The sequence below is a fragment of the Canis lupus genome, chromosome 3, assembly GCF_003254725.2.
Source record: "Canis lupus dingo isolate Sandy chromosome 3, ASM325472v2, whole genome shotgun sequence".
NCBI lineage: Eukaryota > Metazoa > Chordata > Mammalia > Carnivora > Canidae > Canis > Canis lupus.
This window is the reverse complement of record NC_064245.1, coordinates 83,573,032-83,598,246: the sequence shown is the minus strand read 5'-3', so window position 1 is coordinate 83,598,246 and position 25,215 is coordinate 83,573,032. Positions and strand designations below refer to the sequence as shown.

The following is a 25,215-nucleotide window of genomic DNA, read 5'->3' as shown; positions in this document are numbered from 1 at the left end:
TCCCTCTGAGGGACCCCATTTGCTGTTTCTCTGGCTGGTGTCCTGGGAAGCAACAGATCATCAGGAACCTGCCATCGACATTACTTTTAGTAGAAGTGTTCATGTTGTTACTTGCTGCCCTATTGGATTCTTTCATATATTGGCAACTGCTTGAGCCATTTTATCTCGTGTATATTTTCTCCATTCTTGACACTCCAGGTTAGGCCTTCTTGCCAGTTGCAGGGTGCAGATTGTAGAAATTAGGAAGAGAATGAAAAGGAATGGGAAGAGCTTGCCCTGGGCTCCCCAATCTCTTTTACATCACAATAACATTTGCACCGCCCAGACACACCGGGATAAATGAACTAATACATCTGGAGGTTCTGGTCATCACCTTGGGGAACCAAAAGGGTTGATAGTGGACTAGGTTTCCCATTGGTCAAGGAGTTGTGAAATTAATATAATGCTATATGTTGATTAGATCTCAATTAAAAAGAGATAGTTGTGGCTGATATTATCCTGGGCGATATGAGACTCATTTAAAGAATGTGGCCAAAGGCACCTAAAAACTTTCTCCAAGTGAGGGTGTAGAGATTTGGGGCTGTGGTGCTCTGTCCTTGTTTTGATCACCTCTGCCTCTTTTGTTGAAGCCATCTTGCTTGGTTCATTCTTCTTCTTCTTGCTTTTTTAGTTTCCAGTTCTCTCTCTCAACAAACTCTCTCTCCTATCCTCTTAGTCGTAGGCCATTTCCACCAATTTCCATTAGGAGTCCATTCCCATGGCCTGGAATTTTTTCTGCAAGCACATCTTGGGCGGGGGGGGGGCGGTGGTGTGGTGTGTCTCTTGGGGAATTTTGGAGAGTGGTAAGGGGGGTAAAGCTTGGCCCGGTTGAAACCAATTTTGAATCAGACTACCCAAAATTTGGATCTCAGGTCAGCCACTTATCAGCTTATTCTATTGGATCCTTTCAGATATTGGCAACTGCTTGGGGTTGCCGAAAGGCGAAGAGTGAACTCATTGGAGGGAGGAGCTCCAAGGAGGGAAGTGTCGGAGAACCTCTAACAAACGTCTGTGGGAACTGTTAAACTGTGTCTTTGGCTGCTGTAACAGAATACCAGAAGCTGGGTGGCTTAAACAATGAAAATTTATTTTTTTATACTACCAGAGGTCAGGAAGTCCAGGATCAAAGCGCTGACAGATTTGGTGCCTGGTGAGAACCCTCTTCTTGGTTCGTACACTGTCATCTCGCTACGTCCTCCCAAGGTGAAGAGAGATTATTTCTCTCCTGTCTCTTCTTCAGGGCACCAATCTCATTTAGGAGGGCTTCACTTTCAAATACCATTGCCCTGGGGATGTACCTTAAAAATTTGGGGGCAGGACACAAACATTCAGCCCAAGGCAAACTTTAAGGACAGTTTTTGGCTCTACAGCATGCTGAGACCTCAGGCAGACAATTCAGAAAGAGGAAGAAGCTGAGACCAGGTGAGATTAGGGTTAGTGAAAATGTGTCGATATCTAAGTGGTATGGAAACATAACTGGGTTTTGTATATTAATTTTGTATACTAAAAAAAAAAAAAAAAAACAAACAAACAAAAAAAAATTTTGTATACTGCAACTTTACTGTTGTTTCTTTATCAGTTCCAACAATTTTTTAGTCAAGTCTCTAGGGTTTGTTTCTATATAGAATATCAGGTCATCTGCATATAGAGATGGCTTTATTCCTTCCTTTCTGATTTGGGTATCTTTTATTTCTTTTTTCCTCCAATTGCTCTGGGTAGGACTTGTTGTAATATTAAGAATATAAGTGGTGAGAGTAGATTTCCTTTGTTTTCTCTCTAATTTTATTGTTTATTTATTTAGAGCAAGGGAGGGGGACAAAGGGAGAGGCAGAAAGAGAGAGACAATCTCAAGCAGACTCTGTGCTGAGCATGGGACCCAATGCAGGGCTTGATCCCATGACCCTGAGATCATGACCTGAGCTGAAGTCAAAGAGTCAGACACTTAATTGACTGAGCCACCCACGTGCCCCTTCTTCCTAATTTTAAAGGGCCATCTAGAATGATACTAGCTGTGGGCTTGTCATATATGGTCTTTATTATATTGAGGTATTTCCATCTATATCCAGTTTGTTGAGAATTTTTATCATGAATTGATGTTGTTCTAAGATCAATTAATTTACATCAAAGGAGTCAATAATATGGAGGAAATGGCAGTCCCTTCAATAAATGATGCTGGGAAAATGGGACAGTTATGTACAAAAGAATGAAACTAGACTACCACACCATGCACAAAATCAAGTCAAAATGGATGAAAGACTTGAACATAAGACCTGAATCCATAAGAATCTTAGAAGAAAATATAAATAATAAGCTCCTTGAAATCAGTCTTGGTAATCATTTTTTGAACTTGACACCAAAAGCAAAGGTGACAAGAGCAAAAATAAACAATTGGCTCTGCATCAGACTAAAAAGCTTCCACAAAGTAGAGGAAATCATCAATAAAATGAAAGGCAACATATCGAATGAGGGAGAGTATTTATAAATTATGTAGCTGATAAGTGGTTAATATCCAGAATATCTAAAGAACTCATAGTCCTCAGTGGCAATCCTCCACCACCCACCACCCCCAACAATCTAATTAAAAAATGCACAGAGGAACTGAATAAACATTTCCTCAAAGAAGACATGCAAATGGCCAAAGGGTAAGTTAAAAGGTGCTCAATATTGCTAATCATCAGAGAAACACAAATTAAAATCTCAATGAGATCTTGCTTCATACCTGTTAGGATGGCAATCATCAAGAGACAAGAGAGAACAAATGTTGGCAAGTATGTGGAGAAAAGAGAACCCTGTGCACTGTTGTGAGGATATGAATTTGTGTTGCCACTCTGGAGAACAGTATGGAAGTTCCTCAAAAAATTAAAAATTGAGCTCTCATCTGATCCAGCAATCCCACTCCTGAGTATACAACCAAAGGAAATGAAGACAGAATCTTGAAGAGATATCTGTGCCCTCATGCTCATGGCAGCATCATTCACAATAGCCAAGACATGGAAGCAGTTTGTGCCCATCAGTGGATGAAGATAAGATAGACACACACACACACACACACACACACACACACACAGGTACACTGAAATTTACTTAGCCATAAAAAAGGAAATCTTGCCATGTGAGACAACTCGACAGATGGACTTTGAGGATATTATGTTAAATAAAATAGGCCAGACGATGATGAAGACTGCATGGAATCATATCTATGTGAAATCTTAAAAAAAAAAAGTAGTAGTAGTAGAAGAAGAAGAAGAAGAAGAAGAAGAAGAAGAAGAAGAAGAAGAAGAAGCAGCAGCAGCAGCCACCAAACTCATAGAAACAGAAAGTAGGAAAGAAATGGTTGCCAGAGGCTGGGAGTTGGGGACTATTGGGAGAGTTTGGTAAAAGGGTAAAACTTTCAGCTTATAAATGAATAAGGTCTCAAGATATGATGTAAACCGTGGTGACAACTGTCGATAACATTATCTATGTGTGTTACGTTATATGTTATTACATCACATATGTTATTTTATTATACATGAGTTGTATTACATAATTAAAATTTGCTGAAAAGAGGAGGACATAAGTGTTCTCACACACACACACACACACACACACACAAAAGATAGGTGTGCTGGGTGATGTAAGTGTTAGTTACCTAGATGGTGGCACTTTTTCACAATGTATAACATATTCTATGTCATATCATATCACATGATACGCTCTTTAAATATCTTATAATTTTGTTACTTATACCTTAATAAAGCTGAAGAAAAGGTCCAGTTCCTTATTGTGACATCACACTGTCTCCCTGGCAGCAGCTGGGCCATCAGAAATAAGTGAAATTATGTCCAATGAACCCTGCTCAAGAATGTAGGCAAGGAGGTAATATGCTTTCGGCATATTTAAACAAAAGGCTGACACTTAATCATGTAAGCTTTAGTTATCTAAAATAAAAAATTCAGGTGGAGTAGACAGAGAGAAAAGAGGAGCCACTGTAATGCTTTGTCATATCAGGTGGTACCCTCAGCAATTACATCAAATAATGAATAGTCACTTTTAATTTCGTCGCACGGGAGGTGACATCAGCCTTTTGCTTCTCTCTCTCGGTAGAGATCTGTTCACTGTCCTGGATCTTTGCAGTATCTCTCAGCTCATGGTTCAGATATAAAATTTACGTTGTGTCCCGTCTGTGGGCTTTGAAGCCTCGATGCTTTTTTCTTAAAACAATATCAAGGACATTAAAATTTCAGTAAGTGAGGTTTCACGGATCCAAATATGTGTTTTCTGCAGCACGATGAGAGTGCTTTTAAAATCGATCTGTGAACTGTTTTACAACTGTGTCTATTACAAGCTTATAGACACTTATTCTGAATTTTTTATCTGATATAGGTTGGTCACTTTTGTTCTCTCAATGTGCCTTTTTTTTTCCTCCGTAAGCTGTATATTTTTTTTCTGGCATAACATCAATTTCTTGAGCATTGCATTTTTGATTTGCCCATGAAATAAAGGCATGTGCTCCTCTCTATCATCCTCCAGAATAATTTTTCTCTTTTTTTTTTTGCATAAAATGCTTTGATTGTTTCTGAAATCATTCTGAGGATCTATAATGTGTCCATTCCATTTTCCCATTGACACTTAGAGAACTTTCTGAAAACACTGAATAGTAAGGATGGTTACAAACCTACAATTTAGTCTCAAAGCCAGAATCAAAATACAAATTCTGCTGAGACATATTCTAAAGGGCATTCCTATTGACTATTAGAATATTTTATTTTAAAAACAGCCACTTTGCTTTTGAATGCTGTTTTTGAACCATTTTTCTAAATCCTCCCTCACTTCTTCCTCCCTCCCTCCCTCCCTCCCTCCCTCCCTCCCTCCCTCCCTCCCTCCCTCCCTCCCTTCCTTCCTTCCTTCCTTCCTTCCTTCCTTCCTTCCTTCCTTCCTTCCTTCCTTCTTTCCTTCCTCCCTCCCTCCTTCCCTCCCTCCCTCCACAAATAGTTATCAAATATCTACTCTATGGCAAATTTCATTCTAGGCTCTGCTGTTTCAGAAAGAACCAGGAGGTCAATCTGGCTCAAAGAGGTGAGGGTAGGAGTGAGCAAGGAGGTAATGGTAGGAGATGAAGCTAGAGACATGGCAAGGTGGCAGAGAACAGATCCGGTAGGGCCTTATGAGTTGTTGTAAAAATGTCAGCTTTTGTTCTGATGAGATGGGGGCCATTTGAAGTTTTGAGCAGAGGAGTAAAGGCATCTAGCCCGCAGGATCGCTCTGTTAGCGTGTTGAAATTAGGCTATAGAGGAAGCAAAAATAGAAGCCAGAAGGAGACTTTTGTGACAATCCACGTGCGGAGTGATGGTTCTTGGGCCAAGGTGAAGGTAGTGAGAAGGGGTCAGATTCTGGATGCATTTTGAAGGTAGGATCAAGACAATTTACAGGAAGAGTGGGTATGGGGTATGAGGAGATGAGAGAAGTCAGGGGTGATTCCAAGGAGTCTGATCTCCATAACGATAAAAATGGAAAGCGTTGCTATTATGTGCGGCAGAAGAATATAAATTTCGGCTTTGGACCTGTTGGGTTAGACATGTGAGTGAAGAGGTTATCAATATATGGAATTTATGACCCTAAAACTGATGACTGGGTTCGGATTGGAGATACAAATTTGGGAACCTTCCATATGTACTCGGTATTTAAAGCTATGAGACTGGATGAGATTTCTAAAGCAGCGACTGACTGGGAGGATGAGAGGTTCAAGGACTGGGCTATGAGTCCACCTGTGTTTGGAGGCTACGGAGATGAAGAGGAGCCGGCCAAGGAGAGTGAGAAGTGGCTGAGGAAAGAGTGTTTCAAAGAGGGGAAAGTTAGAAACTGTTCTGAGTGCTGCCATTAGGTCTATGGAGATGAGGACTGGGAGCATCCTACTGGACCTCGCTGTGTGGGGGAACTGGTAGCGATGGCAAGAATGTATCCCTGCATGGAGGCGTTTTGTTGGAAAGAAGCGGAGAGAGATGGGGCGGTTGCTGGAGGAGGAAGTATTCAAGGTAAATTAATATTTAATGACATCAAAATGAACTGCAGGAGAAAGTAGAAATATAAGCCCCCCAAGATGTTTCAACTGCCTTTCTTGTCGTCCGAGAAGATGAATATCCTATACACCGTCTTTGTTAGTCCTCTGAGATTTGCTGATCATCAGGCTTGGACTCTCACATCTAAAACCTTTTGTGATGAAGAAACCCTGTGAAGAGAATATTTCTGTGGTTAATTAGACCATCAGAGCTCAGTCTAATTAGGACCCTGATAAAAAGCATTAAGTATGCTTCAGCTGTTCTGATTGATTTTTTTATTAAATTACTAATTCATTTGTTCGAAATATTTATTGAGCATCCACTATGTACGTCTGAGTCAATTGCTAAAGACAGAAAGATGAGTGTTGTGTAATCCTGAAGGGATAAACACGTGCACCAATAACAACAGTACGGATTGACTTGGGCTATAATGGAAGTTTGGTCAAAGTGCTGTGGTAGCAATAAATAGCAGAACATAGTAGAACAAGTAGCTGATTTATAGGGCAGCTAAGAGGAGAAAGGGGATTTGGACCTCGAACAGAGGGTTGAGAGGCCCTTGAATATCTGAACTGCATAGACATGATGAATACGGTCCTCTCTCCAAGCATGAGTAGCCAGGCTCACATATCTATGGAAAAAACACTTATCGGGATACTGGAGGGGAGAGAGGTTGTGCATCCCTGTGCAAGTTAACAGGGTTTGAGTAAGGTCAGCTGATGCTCTATGAATAGCTCAGTGCTGGTTTCCCCTGCCCTTCCATGACTTACAATAAAGAACTCACCCGTCTGCTACACAAGTCAGCTGATGAGTTAAATGCTAGCAAGAGCCAGCCAGCTGTGTTTACACTCCAAGGAAAGCAGAAATTCTCAGTCCATAAAATAGAAACAAATATGATGTCTGAAGATGTTTCAAAACCAAAATTTGAAACTCGAATTACTAAAAAAATAAAATAAAATAAAATAAACTCGAATTACTTACCAGGTCCAAGAAAACACTTTTTTTTTAAGCAATGTAGACTAAAGTTGATCATGATACGTAAATGATACAAATTCCATTACATTTAATTTAATTCCATTAAAACCAAGAGTGACCAGGAAGGGGTCAGGACATGTGGGCAGGACGATGCTTGCCTTCTCTTTGTGCCCCATGCATGTGCTTATTTTGTTCAGTGGTTAAGTCAGGACTAGTGTTTAATGCTGGGAGACAGTAACATGAGTTGGATGTGAAGCATGGGGTCAGGGGATAGGCATTAGAGCGGGTTGAGCTCAGAGGAAAGCCAGGATAATCATGGGCTGGGCTAATTTGAAAGGATGCAGATCTGGGTAATGAGCAATCATTTTCCTCTGTCGTATGCAAAGAGCTCGTGGCCTGGCAACTACTGCTTTGGACAACAACCACAATAACAACAGCACCACAATTATAGGAAGAGGAGGATTTAACTTTTTATAGGAAACTTCTATACATTTGATATTGTGCTGTACCTCATGCATTATTATGAGTCATGCATTATCTCATTGACGCCTTTTAACATATTGATGGTATATGTAAGGCTGTTTCCATACTTTACAGGTGAGGACACAAAGAATCAGAGAGGTCAAATGAAGCTAGGAATTGAATTCAGGTGTGCTTGGCTCAGTCTCTGTGCTACAAAGTTATTTATGTCCATGATGCATCTTGCCTGTTGCACTGTAAACTCTTTTCAGTGGGCTTGCATCTCATGGACCCTTGAACCATCCCACCTCGTGGCTACCACAGAATCTTGCAGGTCCTAAGTTTGTTGGGTGAATGGATGAATGAATGAATGAATGGAACCTACAACAACAATTATAAACACTTTCCCTTCAGAACTAGTGTTTTGTAATCCCTACGGTATCTCATGGATAATGAAACTCTTGGAAAAGGGCAATAATAAAGTAATACGAGATTATCTGAAATATTAGTTTTGCCATGATCTTATTTATTTTCAATAGTGTTCTGGGATTTCTCATTCAAAAAGGGGAAAGTCTCATCAAGCAAGAATCCTGAAACGAGCAGCGTGAGAGTATACATAAATATAAATATATAGATATTTTTTCTTTCTTTCTCTCACGTGATGATGCTTTGTGTGTTTAGCTTGACCTGAAAATTGAAAAATTTCTCGCTACCGAACAAAAGGTATCATTTCTGGACTGAGTTTGAGCAAATGTTTCCTGGTTATCGCTTTTGTTCTCCACCAACTGAATGTCAGAGATTTGTATTTTCCAGATTAATTATTAGTCTAGGCAAAGACTCTGTGCTGTCATGCTTCACAATTAATACTCAGACTGTTTTGAGAAAAGATAATTTGGTGTTTTGAGAGAGAGATAATTTTGTGTTTTCTGGCTCATTCTTCAGGGATAAAAATAAAGTGGAGAATATGCACTTCTAGTCTTTATTGCAGTGGAGACAGCAGTTGATTAATTAAGTTGTCACCTAACTGTAAACAACCCATGTCAGTTATTTTACAACTTTAATAAAGTTTTTAGAAATTTACATCAAAATTTTAATCAACATTACATGTATTATTTATAATACCCGGGTAGTATCGGTGTGGTGTATTTATAAGCATTGTGCACTGGTACAGAATTTCAAACTTGATCCTTCATTAAATTTTAATTCTCGAACTTCACTCCTCTAGGTGAGCCCAGATAGGAAATAACAAAGTCTTCACCCATCTTGGAAATGAGAGTGCTTCCCAGGCTGTTCGGGGCCTCGCGGAGCCTAGGGGGAAATGCCTAATGGGTGTCCCCCAAATCCCCCATGACTTTGACACTTTCTTTCCCTTTTGCCTGTTGAATTGCTAAATTTGCCAGTATTCCTATATGCTCAGCACTGTCCCAGCGAACTGAGGCTAAAAGTATTTTACAAAAACACCAAGTACTGTGGAGGAAGCAGATTATCCGAAGTCTCAGGATGATGGGGGGAGAAAAGCAGAAAACAGCGGGAAGGGATTGAGTAGGTGGAGGAGGATATCTCACGCATAAAAAATTCATGCTGAGCCTTCCTAAGCTGCTCAAATGAAAAGTGATTAAGGCGAAACTAATGTCTTCATGTCATTTAGAGGAGGAAAGACATACTTTTTAGGGCTGACTTTAATTTTATTCTTAGAATTTATGTGAAGGGAAGGGAACATGGGAAATGCAATTAAAATAAAATTTTTGTTCAACATGTGCTGTTTCGATTGGCACCATATTAATTCAAAGAACGGCATGATTATCATCAAATATTTAGCATTCTTTTGTGTGAGTATAACAAGTTCAGTAAACACAGTCTCTAACTTTTTGGAGTTATCTTTCTAAAGCAGAATTAAGATACGGTATGCAGAAATCGGGCCATTTAGAGTCAGGGACAATATTCACTATGGTTTGAGATAAGCAGAATAAACAAATCTCTACTTAGGCAGAAGCTGGGGTTGATAGTTTAAAAAAGCAGAACTTTCAAAGCCTGAATGTATCCCAAGGACACTTCCCATGGGCTAACCGTTCCGTTCATTTTTAAATAGCTTTGGAATGACTAAAGGCCCCCTTTCAAGGATTATTAACACCTTGGTTAATACTGAGGAGCCAGAAAAATGTTTCTCACATTTGCCAATGGACAAATGGTTTCGCTTTTGGATTAAACTATGAATGCTTTCCCTAAAAGGGTACAACGTGAATAATGCTTTCTCTCTTTGTCTAGCTTAACTGATTGGTAACCACCAAATGCTCTAAGGATGTGACACTTTCTTCAGATTTCCCCTGAGGGTCTTGATTGTACATTGACAGCTGACAGGCCACACGGCCTTGGAGATACAGTTTATTCAGCTTACAAAGGACTCTTGCTGATTTTCTTTGAAAACAAATCATCATTTAAAAAATTGTGAAATTTTGCCTAAATACCTAGATGATGTCCTTTGAAAAATATGGCCATACCACATTTTCACACAGCCACAAATCTGTTGGAGCTAAGAAATGATTGCCCTTTGAGATGTCTGAGTTCTTCAGTTTCCTGATGTTTCTCAACATTTTTATTAGTTTTGCTCTCCTAAGGAAGATTCAGAGACATTGTCCCCCCTCCTCATGGTCTTTCTCTCTCCATGAAATTCTAATAGCGTGGATATGTTGTATATCTGCTTCTGTGCTGTGGCCCTTTGGAGGACCAGAAACCGTTGAGAATATCTAAGGATTTTGCACCCTCAAGAACCTGTTTTTGCCCCCTTGGGAATGGTATCACCCCCAGGGAGAACGCATGCTGCTCTGAACCCAATGGCTCTCCAGCACTGACACAAGGTGTGTTTTGTGGGACTAAAAATATACATGACAAAATTGGAACACCATAAATGCTTCTCCCCCTCTATTATGTGCCTGGCTTGTGTGGGCATTTAAGTTTGCAGTCCCTGGTATAGTGGGATAAAAATAAAGAATCTAAAAAAATAAAATAAAATAAAAATAAAGAATCTCTGAGACCTTTAAGGCTTTTGAAAGCAGGCCACGTGCGGGAGAATGCCTGGTGCTAGATGGCTATGGGCTTCTAGACTGAGCTAGAGAGGGGCCATTTTCTTCAATGATTTCCTTAGGTGAATACAAGATGGGCACTTTCTATTTCTGAAAGAAGATAATTGAGAGTGTGTTTTGCTCTTGATCTAATGAATTTCTTCACTTAACTGGTAGCTGTTTGTGCTCAACAAATAGTTATTGAAGATTATTTTTATGCCAGGCCCTGCGCTTCGGTTATTGACACCACTGAAACACCAGGCCTTGTGAGCCTAACACAGTGGATGAATATAATCATGGGATCCTTCCTCTGCTTCCCCAGACTAACTGTTTGGCACTGGGTGAAAGTTAGTAGTGAGTGATTGACGGTAACCAACCTTCAAATGCTGGAAATAGAAATATCAGCAAAAAAGTAGGAGAGGTCTACTAATTTGCCGATCATTGATACAGTTAGTAATTTGATGCAATTTGTCCGGAATATGTTTTTCCTTGCAGAGGAAGCTTGTATGTTTATTATAACAAAAAGATACATAACAGTAAAATGCTAACAGTAGGAATTTGGATTAATTTAGGATCTGGAAGATTAATCTGGCTGGAAATTCATCAGCTTTCTAAACTACTTAGTGCCTGTTAAAAGAGGTAAGCAATACTATTTGGGGAGAGGTTTTTTGTTTTGTTTTGTTTTGTTTTTTGTTTTGTTTTTTTTTTTGCACTCTGTGTGTATACATCTTAAGAAATATAGGTGGTATGAACTCAGCTTTAAACAGAAGTAGAGGTCTACTGTTACTGCAATTAAATACTATATAAAGACTCATTTGATTCCTCGCAGCAGAAAATCAATTCAAAAGACTGGAGTAAAAAGGGGGGAATGGTTCACTTTTTTGAAAAGGAGAGATTTGGATTCAAGTATCAAGCATTAGGTTATGTCTTCCTCTATTTTTCAGTTCTGCTTCCATTTGTGATGGCTTCGTTCTTGGGCCATGTCCTCCAACGGTGGAGGGAAAAATAGCCTCCAGCAACTCCAGTGCACAGAGAGTTTCTCTTTCCCAAGAAAGCCAAGGAAAGGGTCAGGGTAGGTTCTCATTGGCCAGATTGGGTCATGTGATGAACTCAGGGAAAAATCACTTAACCAAGGGAAATCTGACTTTGACCAGTCAAGCAGGGGCTATATATGCATTCTTGTGGTTTGGGACTTGTGTCAGCACAATCTGAAAGGCATGGGCTTTGAATAGGGGTTGTTCTTCAAGTGTTAATAGAATACAATTGTCAAAAATAGGGAGCATGATCGCTGGGCAAACAACTCTCAACAGATGTTCATCGTAGATACTATAAAACAGGGACAAATATTATCTGTGAGTTTTCTGAGATACTAAAATCTACCTTTAACCCTCAGAGAACTTACTAATGCATGGGTAGGTAAGTCTGATTTTATTCTCCTTTTATTATCATTTGTGAAAGATCATTTCCGAATCCTGGATTTTCCTGAGGCCAAAGGTTTCTTATCCCAAAACAATGACCAAACTTACTCCAGGCAACTGACTTTGTGCCTGGATATACATTTATTAAAAAGATTTATTTATATGAGAGAAAGCGAGAGAGAGAGCACAGGTGGGAGGGCAGGGGGACAGGGAGAGAGAAAATCTCAAGCCGACTTCATGTGGATTGTGGAGCCCAATGTGGGTTAGAACTCATGACCCTGAGATCATGACCTGAGCCCAAACCAAGAGTCAAATACTTAACCCACTCGGCCACCCAGGCGCTCTTGTACCTGAAAATATTTATTCCATCTTCCCATTGGTGATTCCTGAGCTGGAAGGAAAAGAGAATCTTTCTCTTTTTTCAAGATGATGAGTATAAATCCTGAAAAGTCTGACCCTTAAAGCAAATTGGGACCAGAGAAGTCAAGAATGTCAAAGCTTAGAAGATATTGAGGAACCAAGGAGCAAGACTGGGACACGTATTAAAAATTCTGCAAAGATGAGTAACAATAGGGACACCTGGGTGGCTCAGTGGTTAAGTATCTTCCTTTGGCTCAGGGCATGATCCTGGGATCCTGGGGTCGAGTCCCACATCGGGCTCCCTGCATGGAGCCTGCTTCTCCCTCTGCCTGTGTCTCTGCCTCTTTCTCTGTGTCTTTCATGATAAATAAAATCTAAAAAAAAAGAGGAGTAATAATAAAAAGATAACAGTCATTTGTTCAAAGGCATGAGAACAGGACAGTTGAGTGACAATGCAACAGAAAGTTCTCCTGAATACCTTTTTATATTTCTGACACTTTAATCATTACTATTTAATGATTTATAAGTGAAAATTTACAAGTTATTGGTCCAGGAAAAAACAAAAAAAATCTTTCAAGTCATCAGGTAAGCAGAACATAACCTTGTTTCTGCTGTGTTGATTTTGATCATGCCTTCGTCTGCATCGTAGCAAGCCATAGTTTTTCCAGAGCTTCAGACCATGCCTCTTCGGTCTGGAATATGCTGGAAACTTCCAAGTCAGCCTTTCAAGAAACAAGTTTCCAATCCCTCAAGTGATGATGCTTTCCTCAAGGGCAAGAGCCATCACAGAAGCCTTGATGGCAGGCTGCTGAGATCCTCCACACAGACCAGAGAAAAATGACATCGTCTAATGAGCAGATTAGGAATTGTTATAATATTGGAGGATTGTTCCAGCTCAGACACTTTCTCTGCTTTCTCCTATCATGAAATTCTTTCTCTTCCATACGACTTTCTCCTGAAGAATGCTAACTAAAGTAGACAAAAACCCAGAGCATTGGGAAATGCTGTTCTGAAAAAGGTTTTTGGAAAACCTGTGCACACTCATGGGAAAGTCAGCTCACGTAAAGGGTTGGCTTTCAGTTATGCAGAAACTTGGCTGAACAGGATTCATCTGGGAAGATTCCAAGGAACCAAGGCTTTGCGAGCAGGGATGGGGGTGGGAGTGGCTGGTAAGGTTTCTTGAGCTTCTGTCTTTGAATTTTTAGCATTTTAATTCTGTGACGTCACATCCAGACGGCATGCTTTCCTTCACTTTTCCCTGCCATCAGGTCCTGAACACCAATAATGCAAATTCATCGATAAGACTGAAGCAATTTGGTAGAAGAAGTAAGATAAATCTCAGACCCAAGTTCAATCTGTGTTTGAAAAAGATCCTTTGCTGAGGAGGGGACCCTCCCTCCCCCGCCCCCTGCTCTGAAATCTTGGAGTGGTGCTGACAAAGGAGTGACTTAACCTTGCTTTACCTTTTGGAGGCCTGAAGAAGGCCTCATGGCTGCGAATTCATATCTAATTTTATTTTCTATTCAGAGCTGATACCTCCTTCTCCCCCGTCTTTATTTTGCAGGCTCTCTGTTGATCTGGCACAAGCGTGCAGGTTTTTAAAAATGATGATGTTATCTGTTTACTATTCAAATGCAATTTTAAATGGTTTGGCTCAGCACATTTGAATCAAAAATCCTATTAAAGATGCAATATTCCTCTGCTACCTTTTTTGCCGAGCACATTCACATAGCATCCCTTTCTCAATCGGAATATAATACTGTGTACCTGTTCAGAGTGATGTGATTTCCAGCATTGAATTTGCGGTCGTTAAACAGGCTGTTCACCTTCCTATCATGGAAATTTGGTATTCATGCATAATTTTCTCCCCTACATTTACAAAATACATTATTAGCCACGTGATCTTGCCCTTGCTCAGCTCTATAGCCTTTTCATTTGAAATTTTCCAACTTATTATTTTTGCTCCTACCATCTGATAAAAATGGTGAAATTGCTGAGTTAAGATAAACACCCCCTGTTTCTATCCCTGCTCCTCCCACCCCCCCCCCCCCCAGCAGGATTGGAGATGAGTAGGAATGAAGAAAGAGAGATAAAGACAGCGGAAATTGATCACTGACTCTAAAAAGTTCTGACCACTGAATTGATGAGAAGCATGTTTAATTTTAAATGTTTTGCATCTATTTAACTGCCTAATTGCATAGTTAAATGAGCTGTAAGAGGAAGAACGTCCTCTGAAGCCTCGAATCCATTTCAGCTAGTTCTAGAACACTGATGGTAACAGGAGGCTGTGTTTCTCCTCTGGTAAATTTTAAACTTCTTCAGAGGGCACTGTTTATTAAACAAGGCAGGCTTTCTGCTTGGGCAGCACTTTCCAATTACAGAGCCTTCCCTGCAGTATCTGGAAATGGAATCAGAGACCACACACGCGTTCCAGGCTACGCCAGGCAGCCCAAAGCAGGCAAGCCCAACGCTCAGCCTCCCATTTGCACCGTGTGCCGCAGCCAAGGGTTGTTTCCAAGTACATCTGACATGTTTTCTGTGTGGCAAATGTGTGGGAGCAGGTTGCCTGCAATAATTGGCCAGCTGGGATTGCTCGGGTGAAGCTCCTGGAACTCACCATCATCCAGTGCACGAACTGAAATAGTTGTATTGCCGTGGTTCACAAAATATGTGTGTGTGTGTATGTGTGTGTGTGCATGCATGCAGACCGTGTGCTCGTGTTCATGCATGCACATCTGTGGCTACTCAGGGCGCTGGGTTTTTTGTTTTTGTTTTTAAGTTGGAAATTTAGAAACCTGGGACTACGTCCTAAAGGCACACTTACTGGGGAAGGAAATCCAACCTAGGTGCCCTGGAAGGTGGCTACTGTGAAACCGGCTGCTGGTGGGGGCATTCGAGATTCTTTAGGTGATAGCGAGGCAATCTCGGTTATGGCATTTATGAGAAAAACAGGTATAGGTTTACAGGTAATATAGTAGTAGTAATAATAGGAACAACAACAGAACAAGAATGACAACAGCTAACACTGAATGAGTAGATAATCTGTGCCAAGCTTGACTATGCAGTGCTGGGAGCATTGATTCTAGCGTCGGGCTCTGAATTTTAATCCTGCCTTTATCACTTACCAATTCTGCGATTTAGAGCACATCGATGCACCTCTTTGTGCCCTTTTTCCCAACTGTAAAAGGGAGCTAGTGATTCTACGTTACTCCACCAGACGATCTGTTGTCAGCTTGATGCGTCCGTGCTACCTCCCAAGTCTCCCCAGCAAGGCCAAGAGGCTGGGAATTACCATCCCCAAGATATCCTTTCATGTGTGGCTTTGGGTACAGTCTGCCTAGGAGAGGCCCTGGTGTGAAATTCTCCCTGCAGAAGAGGAATGGCCATTATGTTCCAAAGGAAGCAGTTACAGGCAGATGTGTGGGCAGGAAGGTGTAAGGTGAGCCTGTTGAGAATCCCCTGTCTGGCCAACGAGAGCTTCCCTGGGGCCCCCTAGATCTAGACTGTAGATGTGCAGTAGCCTAAGGTGGGTGTTGAGCCTTCTTGCCTAGGTGCAGCAGATCTTGCTGGCTTTCCTGAGCTCCACTGCCCAGCCTTTCCATAGGACTGCGGAAAACTCTGATTCCCTGCATTGGAGCTATTGACGCTTAGAACATGCAGAAAATAGCTTCTGTTTTCCTGACTGAATGCTCACCAACATACAGTCTCCTAGCGTGGCTGCAAAAGTTTCACGGGCTAAAACAAATGCATGGACCAGTACTTTCCTCTTCCTATCACAGTTCACAAGTTCTTGCTCTTTGGTCCTCACTTCAACCCTAAGAGGTGGTGCTGGGTGGGCAAGTGGTTAAGAGTCTGGCTTCTAGAGCCACCGTGGCCAGGTTTGGAAAGTCTAGTTCATTCAGACATGGGCTGCAACAGGTTGGACGAGTTTATATATATGTTGGTGATGGGACTAGCACTTGCTTCATGTGATTGTTGAGGTTAAGACAGTAAATAATGTGAAACGGAAGTGTGTGCGACAGAGTGAGCCCTTATTATTGGTAGCACTAGGATTTGACAACTTGTCCAGAAGACTGGGTTCCCAGAAATTAGGGCTCCAGGCATCTCCCTTGAGTCATGTGGGAGACTGGACCCTTGCTTCTGTAGAGTATAGCTGGGTTCCCTGTAAATGCTCCCATAGTTGCTTCCTGCTGATGTCACCTTCCTTAGACTGGCCTACAGTCTGCCCTCGCCACCTGAACCTCTTTCCTGGGCCTCCCTGGTGCTGAGTGGCCTGTCTGGATCGCCTTCATGGTGCTGCTGGCCCATTTGAACTTCTTCTAGGTTGTCTGTGGTATGCTGAGATTGGCCAGAGGATAAAGAAATGTTTTTTTTTCTCCCATAGGCCGGTCACTAGCACATTATACACCCTTTTGGATGAATGGATAAAGAAGATGTGGTCTATGTATACAACGGAATATTCCTCAGCCATTAGAAACAACAAATACCCACCATTTGCTTCAAAGTGGAGGAACCTGGAGGGTATTATGCTGAGTGAAATAAGTCAATTGGAAAAGGACAAACATTATATGGTCTCATTCATTTGGGGAATATAAAAATTAGTGAAAGGGAATAAAGGGAAAGGAGAGAAAATGAGTGAAAATATCAGTGAGGGTGACAAAACATGAGAGACACCTAACTCTGGGAAATGAAAAATGAACAAGGAGTAGTGGAAGGGGAGGTGGGGGGGTTGGGGTGACTGGGTGATGGGCACTGAGGGGGGCGCTTGGCGGGATGAGCACTGGGTGTTATGCTAACATGTTGGCAAATTGAACTCCAATAATAATAATAATAATAAAAAAAAACATTATACACCCTTTTGGGAAAATACTTGCACTGAATAAAACAAGTTTAGTGAAATTTTTTTCCTAGCTGGGCCTTGCGTTTCAGACCCAGATATGGAATACCAGTGAGTCTATCTGGATAGGGAGGAAGATGCCTTTTTTTCTGGAGTTGGTTTAACTTATGTGGCCTGGCACCAAGGCAGGCCCAATGACCACACCAGAGTTTTGGATCATCATACTCCAATCTGGGGAAAAGACAAATATACTTTCCATCTCAGCTCCCTCCTTCATGATGAATCTGGACAAAAGGAATCACTACCACCAAGGCTACTATATAAAAAGATGGCTGACCTTTGACTGATAAGAGATAACACCAGGTCAAAGATTGACCATAAACCTCAAAGAAGAATTTTTGACAGTAACCTGGGATATCAGCAGATCTTTTTCTAAAAGTAAAGCTAGAGATTGACATTGTGGGACACTGAGAAGTGGAACATTTGGAATCAGACAGAAACAAGTTAAAGTGCTGGCTTAGTGACCTCACGGATGGTGCTAACCTTTTGACCCTTCGCCTTTCTCATCTATAAACATGTTGGTCATTGTATTCATCTCCCAGGATGGTGGTTCAGCATTTATAAGACAATATTTGTAAAAAACTAAGCCTATAGTATGTGTTGAATAAATTTGATCTCCTGTACAATTTAAATAGTTTGTCCAAATATCCTCTTTGATAGTAATGGGGAACATAGTCTTGGTTTGAAGATTAACATATGTACGTACATATGCTTCTAAGCAGATCTTGGAACATCATAAGTGCTACATATGTGTTAGCTAAAATAAGCATTAAATTTTTATCATTAAGAGAAATCCATTTGCAAATAAGATGTAGATGATTCATGATTAACATCTTAGAAGTTTAAGGATAGATCTTAGGGCTTGACTTGTGTGACAATGTCAGTCATGGTGGGAGCATTTCTAAATTAAATTTTTTTTTCCCTAAAAATACAGAATTGAATACCCACCCTCTCAATGGAAACTTTACAATTATAGTTCAAGGATTTTAGTATAATCCTGTCCTAAGACTTCCCTTGAATCAGGTCAGTAGTTTTAAGGCTTCATGGAGAGTTGTGGAATTTACATCATGGTATAAAAATTCAAGATGGTGGCTGGGCACAGAGGATTCTGTGCAAACTGCTGAATTTTTGTCATTTGCAGTGGTGACATTTTTCCAAGTGACATCCCTGTAAATACTGAATAATAATATCCCAGACAGAGCCCTCAGGGGACAGGAGAAGAGAATGAAAATGGAACAGAATTAAAACTGACAAGAGCGAGAGACAGCATGTAAGATAAATAGCAAGTGTGGCTCTGTCAGATGAGCACGGGCTGCAGAGCCGTTCAGATGATTGCATGATTGATGGAATCAGCTGTGGAGGAAATGTCCAGTAATGTAGCAACAGATCAGTATTGAGAGATAAATCATCCTGCAATTGTATGCCGCTATCTCAACACTAATACGGTTGAAAAACAGCACAGTTTTGAGGGATGTCCTGAGATAATTGTTTTCTAACAACCTGTTCCCATATATTGGCCAGAAAGTTAAAGTCAGGACAGCCTTTCAATACGACTGGTATAAGGACTGGGAGGGCCACAGACTTGGGTCATGGACTTGGAGTCTCAACAGTTCTTGGGCTATTTGCCAAGCTAAAGAGGGGCTCTTTTGGCTGCAAATGCAATTCAGATTCCAATGCCAAACTGTAGGCTCACTCTCTTGTCTTTTCGAGTTTTTACTGGTAATCCCCAAGGAACGTCCTGGCTGTCAGCCCACAGCAGGTCTTCAGGGATATCAGGGAAATTGTTTTATAAAGAATGCTAACCGTGGCCTCCCCGGAGCTAGCAATTACATAGGAAGGAGAAACGAACAAGGGGGGAAGGACACTGTCATATTTTGAGCGCCTAGCGTGTGTGTGGTAAGCTCAGGCCTTAGCTCATATTAACTCCAGGAGTCCCAAGTAATGCAATCAGGTGCAACGATACTGAGCTGAACTGTGAAGATGCATTAAATAAAGACACAAGGGACTATCTTCTGAACAAATGAACTCCTAGCTCCTGATCATGCTCAAGGAGGCACTGAGTGAGCATTTGTCCGAGTTAGAGAAGGTATCATCAGAGAAGGGGCTCCTTGAGGCCTTCCTAAACCTGAGATTCTATGGATTGTGAGATGTTCTTTGTTGCTTATTCTCCATAACAATCTAAGGGTACATGCTGCTCAGAGACATGGAGGGATCGCAATGACAGCTCACTCGCTATTTTCACCTGGGTGACTCTGTTGGGTTAGTGAAAAAAACCCTGATCTGATACGATTTGAAGGAGGTAAATCTAGTGGTTCTGGAACTTATTTTTTCACAAGTGTTCTAGACCTGCATAGCGTTTTTGACACTTCGAAATGCTTTTTATATCTAAGAATGTGACAGACACATAGGAGGCATTCTACAAATGTATGTGTATATATACATATTATATTTTTGGAGATATTTTATATGTACTATACACATATATGCAGATATATTTATATGTAATACATATAGCTATATATACTACATATAAAAAGTATAAGGACAGATCTATTTATTCTTTTTAAAAAGATTTATTTATTTATTTATTTATTTATTTATTTATTTATTATCTATTTATTTATTTAATTTATTCATGGGAGACACAGAGAGGGAGGCAGAGACACAGGCAGAGGGAGAAGCAGGCTCCCTGTGGGGAGCTGGATGTGGGACTTGATCCCAGGACACCAGGGTCATGCCCTGAGCCGAAGGCAGATGCTCAACTACTGAGCCACCCAGGGGTCCATATAGGGATGGATTTATAAAATAAAATCCATCCACATATAAATCTGCATGTATAAAATATAAAAATTAATAAATATGAGAATTGTGTACACATAAATCCATAATGTTAATAAAAGGGACAGGTTTATCCTCACATAACTCTGGGAAGTATATTGTCTGCCCATTTTACAGATGAGGCTAATGAAGTCCAAGAAGAGGAAACTACTTCTCCAAACTAGTCTTAGAATTAGATTCAGGCTCCCCACCCCAACCCCTTGTTATTATTATTATTTTTAAATTCATGATTCTTCTAAAAAAGTGACTGTTCATGTTGTCTGTGATCCTTAATTCCTTCCACAATTTTACCCATGATACAAAGGCACCTAATGTCGATAAAGGTCTATTTGCTGCAGTGACCCAGCTAAATATAATTTTCAACCATATCATTCCAAAACAGACTCTAGGGTTCGTTTTCTATCACAGCTTCTGAGTAGAAGATTTTCTGAACTGGATTATGTTTACCCATGCGCTGGCTCAGAGAATGCTGGTACTTAATTGAAAGGAGCAGCTTAAGTTCAATTAGATCCTGACTATGTCAGGATTTCAACTTGGTGTTATTTTTATTTGTGGACAGAGATTTTTTTTTTTTTTTTTTTTTTATTTATTTATGATAGGCACACAGTGAGAGAGAGAGAGGCAGAGACACAGGCAGAGGGAGAAGCAGGCTCCATGCACCGGGAGCCCGATGTGGGATTCGATCCCGGGTCTCCAGGATCGCGCCCTGGGCCAAAGGCAGGCGCCAAACCGCTGCGCCACCCAGGGATCCCCTGTGGACAGAGATTTGCAAGAAGTTCCCTATACCCTCAGACCATTTTAATCCTAAAAAAATATTAAATTCACTTTTAGAATATTCAAACTACAAGATAATCCTTAGAGTTGGTCTAATTAAATTTTTTTTGTTTTATTTTATTTAAATTCAATTAACTAACATACAGAGTATATTTAGTTTCAGAGGTCGAGGTAAGTGATTCATTAGCTGCATACAATATCCAGTGCTCATCTCATCATGTGCCCTCACCCCATCCCCCCATGCACCTCTCTTCCGGCAGCCTTCATTTTGTTTCCTAGAGTTAAGAGACTCTTAGGGTTTGTTTCCCTCTCTGATGTTGTCTTATTTTATTTCCCCCCTTCCCTTATGCTCCTCTGTTTTGTTTCTTAAATTCCACATATGAGTGAAATCATGTGATAATGGTCTTTCTCTGGTTGACTTATTTTACTTAGCATAATACCCTCCCTCCAGTTCCATCCATGTCATTGCAAATCTTGTCATTGCAAATGGAAAGATTTCTTTTTTTTGAGGGCTGAGTACTATTCCATTGTGTACATATACCACATCTTCTTTATCCATTGAGATGATCTAAATTTGCAACTGTAGTCTGCAAATGTGTAAACTGAGAATTAACTAAACATTTTTTAGAAAGTTCTCAAAGCTCACACTGAAGATTGTCAAAGGCCAATCCAGCCATTTAAAGGAAGATTTGAAACTCCAAACCTGTGGTTCCAGGTCTCGTGCTAGAGTGATCGACTCCATTCTTATTCTGGGACTTTCCCAGTTTTGAAGCTGAAAGTCTTGTGCCTCAGAATTCCCTGAGTCCTGGGCAATTGGAATGGTTGGTTACCCTACCCTGGGCTTGCTCAGAGATATTAGCTCCTTATTTCACTGGCATAAATGCAAAATGGACAGAGTTGGAGGGGAATCACATGTTGAGTTGTTGATAGTATTCTAGAACCAGACAGGCTGATTCCAAATGCTCTGTTTGGACTGGTTGGCATGGAGCAAACACACCACAAACATTTATTACATCAATAAATGGTTGGGTACAAACCCCTTAAAATAGGAATATCGGAAGTCTATTTTTAATCATTGTCCTTCTAATCTCAACAAGAGGGTATCAGTGCATTTTTGCATTAATTTTTGACCTGCCCAGATTTTGTTCCTGAGTCACTGGGTGAGATTAAGCCATGTGTAACCTATAGAAACACCGCTTGCAGGCGACCCTTCCCAAGGTGTTTTGCACAATGTTTTTGAACTAGCTTGCCAATACTTCAGGAAAAGTGGCACAAAGGAGAGAAAGCAAGGCTATTGTAATGAGAAGTGACAGGAAGGCAGCTCCCTCATAGAAGTTGTCAGGGAAAGAATTGTTGAATAATTCAAATAACAGATTTATGTATTCAAAGCCATTTCACATTCCAGCTTTGGAAACATCTGTGGAATAGTTTTGGACTAGAATGATCCAAGACCAGATTTCAGTGCTGCCTAGGCAGCAGTTTGAAGGGACAAGCTCCTTCAGGTGGCTTGGGGAAATCACCCTGGTTTGAGGTCACTCAGAATTTTCTGGGTTGGCAGGCCCTGGTTGCTTCTCCCTTGCTGCTGGAAGAAGTAGGCAGGGCTGGCATCCCATAGGTCTTTGGGTACAAAATGTGCTGAGCTTTCTCTTAGATAGATCAGCAATTTTTACGGTAGCTGTTCTGGCATTTCCACTGGTTGGTCTTTGTTTCTTTGCAGCTGTATGTGGGCATGGATCGAGGTAGGAACTGGCAGTGAAACTCACATAGGTTATGAGTGTAGGTTAAAGTAATCTGGCTCCATTTAAGGAATTTCTGCAAAAGTTTAGAGATCGTAAATGGTGAAAGTTATATTTTTGGATAATCTGTGAAATTCGTTTATCCATATTATCCCTGGTCTTGTTATCACAGGTCACTGAGGGTTGGCTATACTTGTTCCTTATCTGCCCCAAGAGGAATCAGGGAGGATTTATTATCTCTTCCCACTAAATCCCTGACCATATGCGTATCAATTTGCCAAGCAGCCTCATATACGCTCCGGGACATCCTGAGAGATGGGACTGTCATAAGAGTGTTTCATAAGTGCTTATTATTACAAATGCCACCTCACATGTGATAAGCTTTTACCTTTTTTTCAGGGTAATTTCACAGGCATTTCATTTTTATCCACAAACTCTTCAAGGGAGGCAAAAGTGGCATTAATATCCCCATCCTCTGTTGATAAGATAACTGAGCAACAGAGAAATGAACTGATTTTTCAGGAGCTCTTCTTGTCAGAGCTGGTCGGGGAACCCACGTCCCCAGTCACCCAGCTCTGTTTGCCAAGTTTCATGTGGCGATCAGGAATTTAAAAGTTCACCCCTTTCCACTCCTGTTTTCAAGCTCCCCTAATATTACCAATTGAATGGCAACCATTAGATGAGATGGATAGGAAGGAAGCTCATGCTTTGTTGGAAGTTCTTACTGAAAAGTCCATCAAACTGAAGCAAAGACTGGTTTATTTTAAATCTGAAAAAGAAAGGACTACTCAATTTAAGCTGAAGAGTTTGTTTTCATTAAACACTTCTGGAGGCTAGTCACTGTGATCAATGCTTCCTATACATTATCGCCAGTAATGCTTGGGAGGCACTTGTGGCTTTGCCTGTTTTAAGATAAATAGGGGCCACTAAAGTGCAAGGTGTTGGAAATGACTTGGTTTGAGTACAAATACATATTCGTACAAATACATATATTCTCAAGCGATAAGCCAATTCATTTAAATAAAATTCAGTAGACATCACCCAGGGTCTTTCTCTGCTTGACCACTGAGTGAAACATGATCCCCTTCCTCAGGGAGTTCATAGTCCAGTGAAAGAGAAAAACACTAATTAAAATATAGCTTGAAAGACAATGGAGGGCCCCGCATAGATTAGAAATAATCCACAGGAAGGTAGACATCACAGGGCAGGAACCATGATTGTGTTATTTATGGCCACATCTCCAGAACATAGTTGCTTCTTAGAGTTGCTGAAGGAAAAAAAAAAGGCAAATGAATGAAAAATTGATGTTCTAGGGAAGCATGTTGGAAAAAGAACTGAACTATTCTAAAAGGCTTGGGAAAGGTTTCACAGGTGATGGTTGAGCTTCATATTAAAATATGTGTAGAATGTCAATGTATAAAGCTGGGACTTCCTGGAAGAGACAAGAGTTAACAAGAAAAATTCTTGCAAGTGCATGGAGCATTGGGGACGCAGACGTGACAATCAATAGCCCTTGTGGGTGGCCTCTAGAAGGCCAGAAGGGGGGAGGGGGTAGTTCGAGAGATGGTTTGGGACAGGGAGGAAATACCAGGCGAGGGCTTCCGATTAGCTCCTGCTACAGAGAGCCATCACATATTTTTCAGTGGTAGCGCAGGCTCCAATTTGTGCTTCGGTAGAACCACCTCTTGCTTCTGTGTAGTAGAGATTGGAGGTGGGAAGGGCCTGGGGTCAGGCCAACCACTTACCCACTTAAGAGGTAATGAGATCCTTAATTGCTTTTTTGGCAGTAAAGGGGGAGACGGGAGGAGGAGTAGATTGCAAAGTCGTTAGGGAGAATGGATAGGGTTTGTTGACTAACTAGATGTGGGTGGGAGGAGAGGTGAAGGTAGGGATGACTAAGGTTGCTAGTCAGGCACTTGGGTGGATACACCAAAATTGCACATTTACATAGTCTGTGGGTTTCTGAAAAACCCAAAGATTTTAAACCCTGCCAACTAGATGGAAAACTCTTAAATTAGAAGTGCAATTTCAATCCCAAATTCACGAGCATTTTCTCTTACCGTTTTACTGTCTTCGGTTTTTATCAGTGTATATGAAAAAAAGGGTCAAGATGATGCCTCTTTTCATTTTGTGAAAAAATCACAGATGATAGCAATTTTTGTTTTGACATTTGAACAGTTTAGGCATGCCTCATAACTAGCTTTTCGGGCTTCAATAAGTAGTGCAGTGACCAGAAGCTCCAAAATGGGATTTAGAAATTTCCAAATGATACCCAATTAAAAAGCGTTCCAGGCAAAAAAGCAGCAAACCTTGCTTTGAAACATTCTCACAGTTCCATTTCCCTAAGATAAGGAGGGAGCTGCAACTCTAGGCGGATATTAATGCTAAAAGCATTTGACTGCAGCTGTAATTATGGACAAGTAAACTATGAACCAGAATTAGGATTATTCACCATTATATCATACGACTCAGGGCATGATGGGTTCATGGGTTTCTGTCAACTGTTTTTGCTTGAGGCACACAGATAGAGTGCCAGGCTTAACAAAATCCGGCGCCAGAGAATAGATTGGGAAAGAATTTGCTTCATGAGCTACTCGAAAATATAAAATTAGGTTTGTCTAAGGA

At 40.8% G+C, this 25,215-nt stretch overlaps 2 long non-coding RNA genes across 3 annotated transcripts in view; one reads left to right on the top strand and one right to left on the bottom strand.

The window, feature by feature from the left end:
- The first annotated feature begins 3,593 nt into the window (after window positions 1–3,593).
- Window positions 3,594–25,215, top strand: part of LOC112653749 (uncharacterized) — a 68,304-nt gene continuing 46,682 nt past the window's right edge. For both annotated transcript variants that reach the window (XR_007409976.1, XR_004814666.2), the window contains exons 1-2: window positions 3,594–3,897; window positions 11,140–11,206. This is a non-coding gene — a long non-coding RNA (uncharacterized LOC112653749). The remainder of the gene's footprint in view (window positions 3,898–11,139; window positions 11,207–25,215) is intronic.
- Window positions 6,018–21,774, bottom strand: LOC112653750 (uncharacterized). Its single transcript, XR_003132483.3, has 3 exons — window positions 21,558–21,774; window positions 6,859–7,013; window positions 6,018–6,247 (listed from the first exon to the last, which is right to left on the bottom strand). It is a non-coding gene; the product is annotated as an uncharacterized LOC112653750 (long non-coding RNA).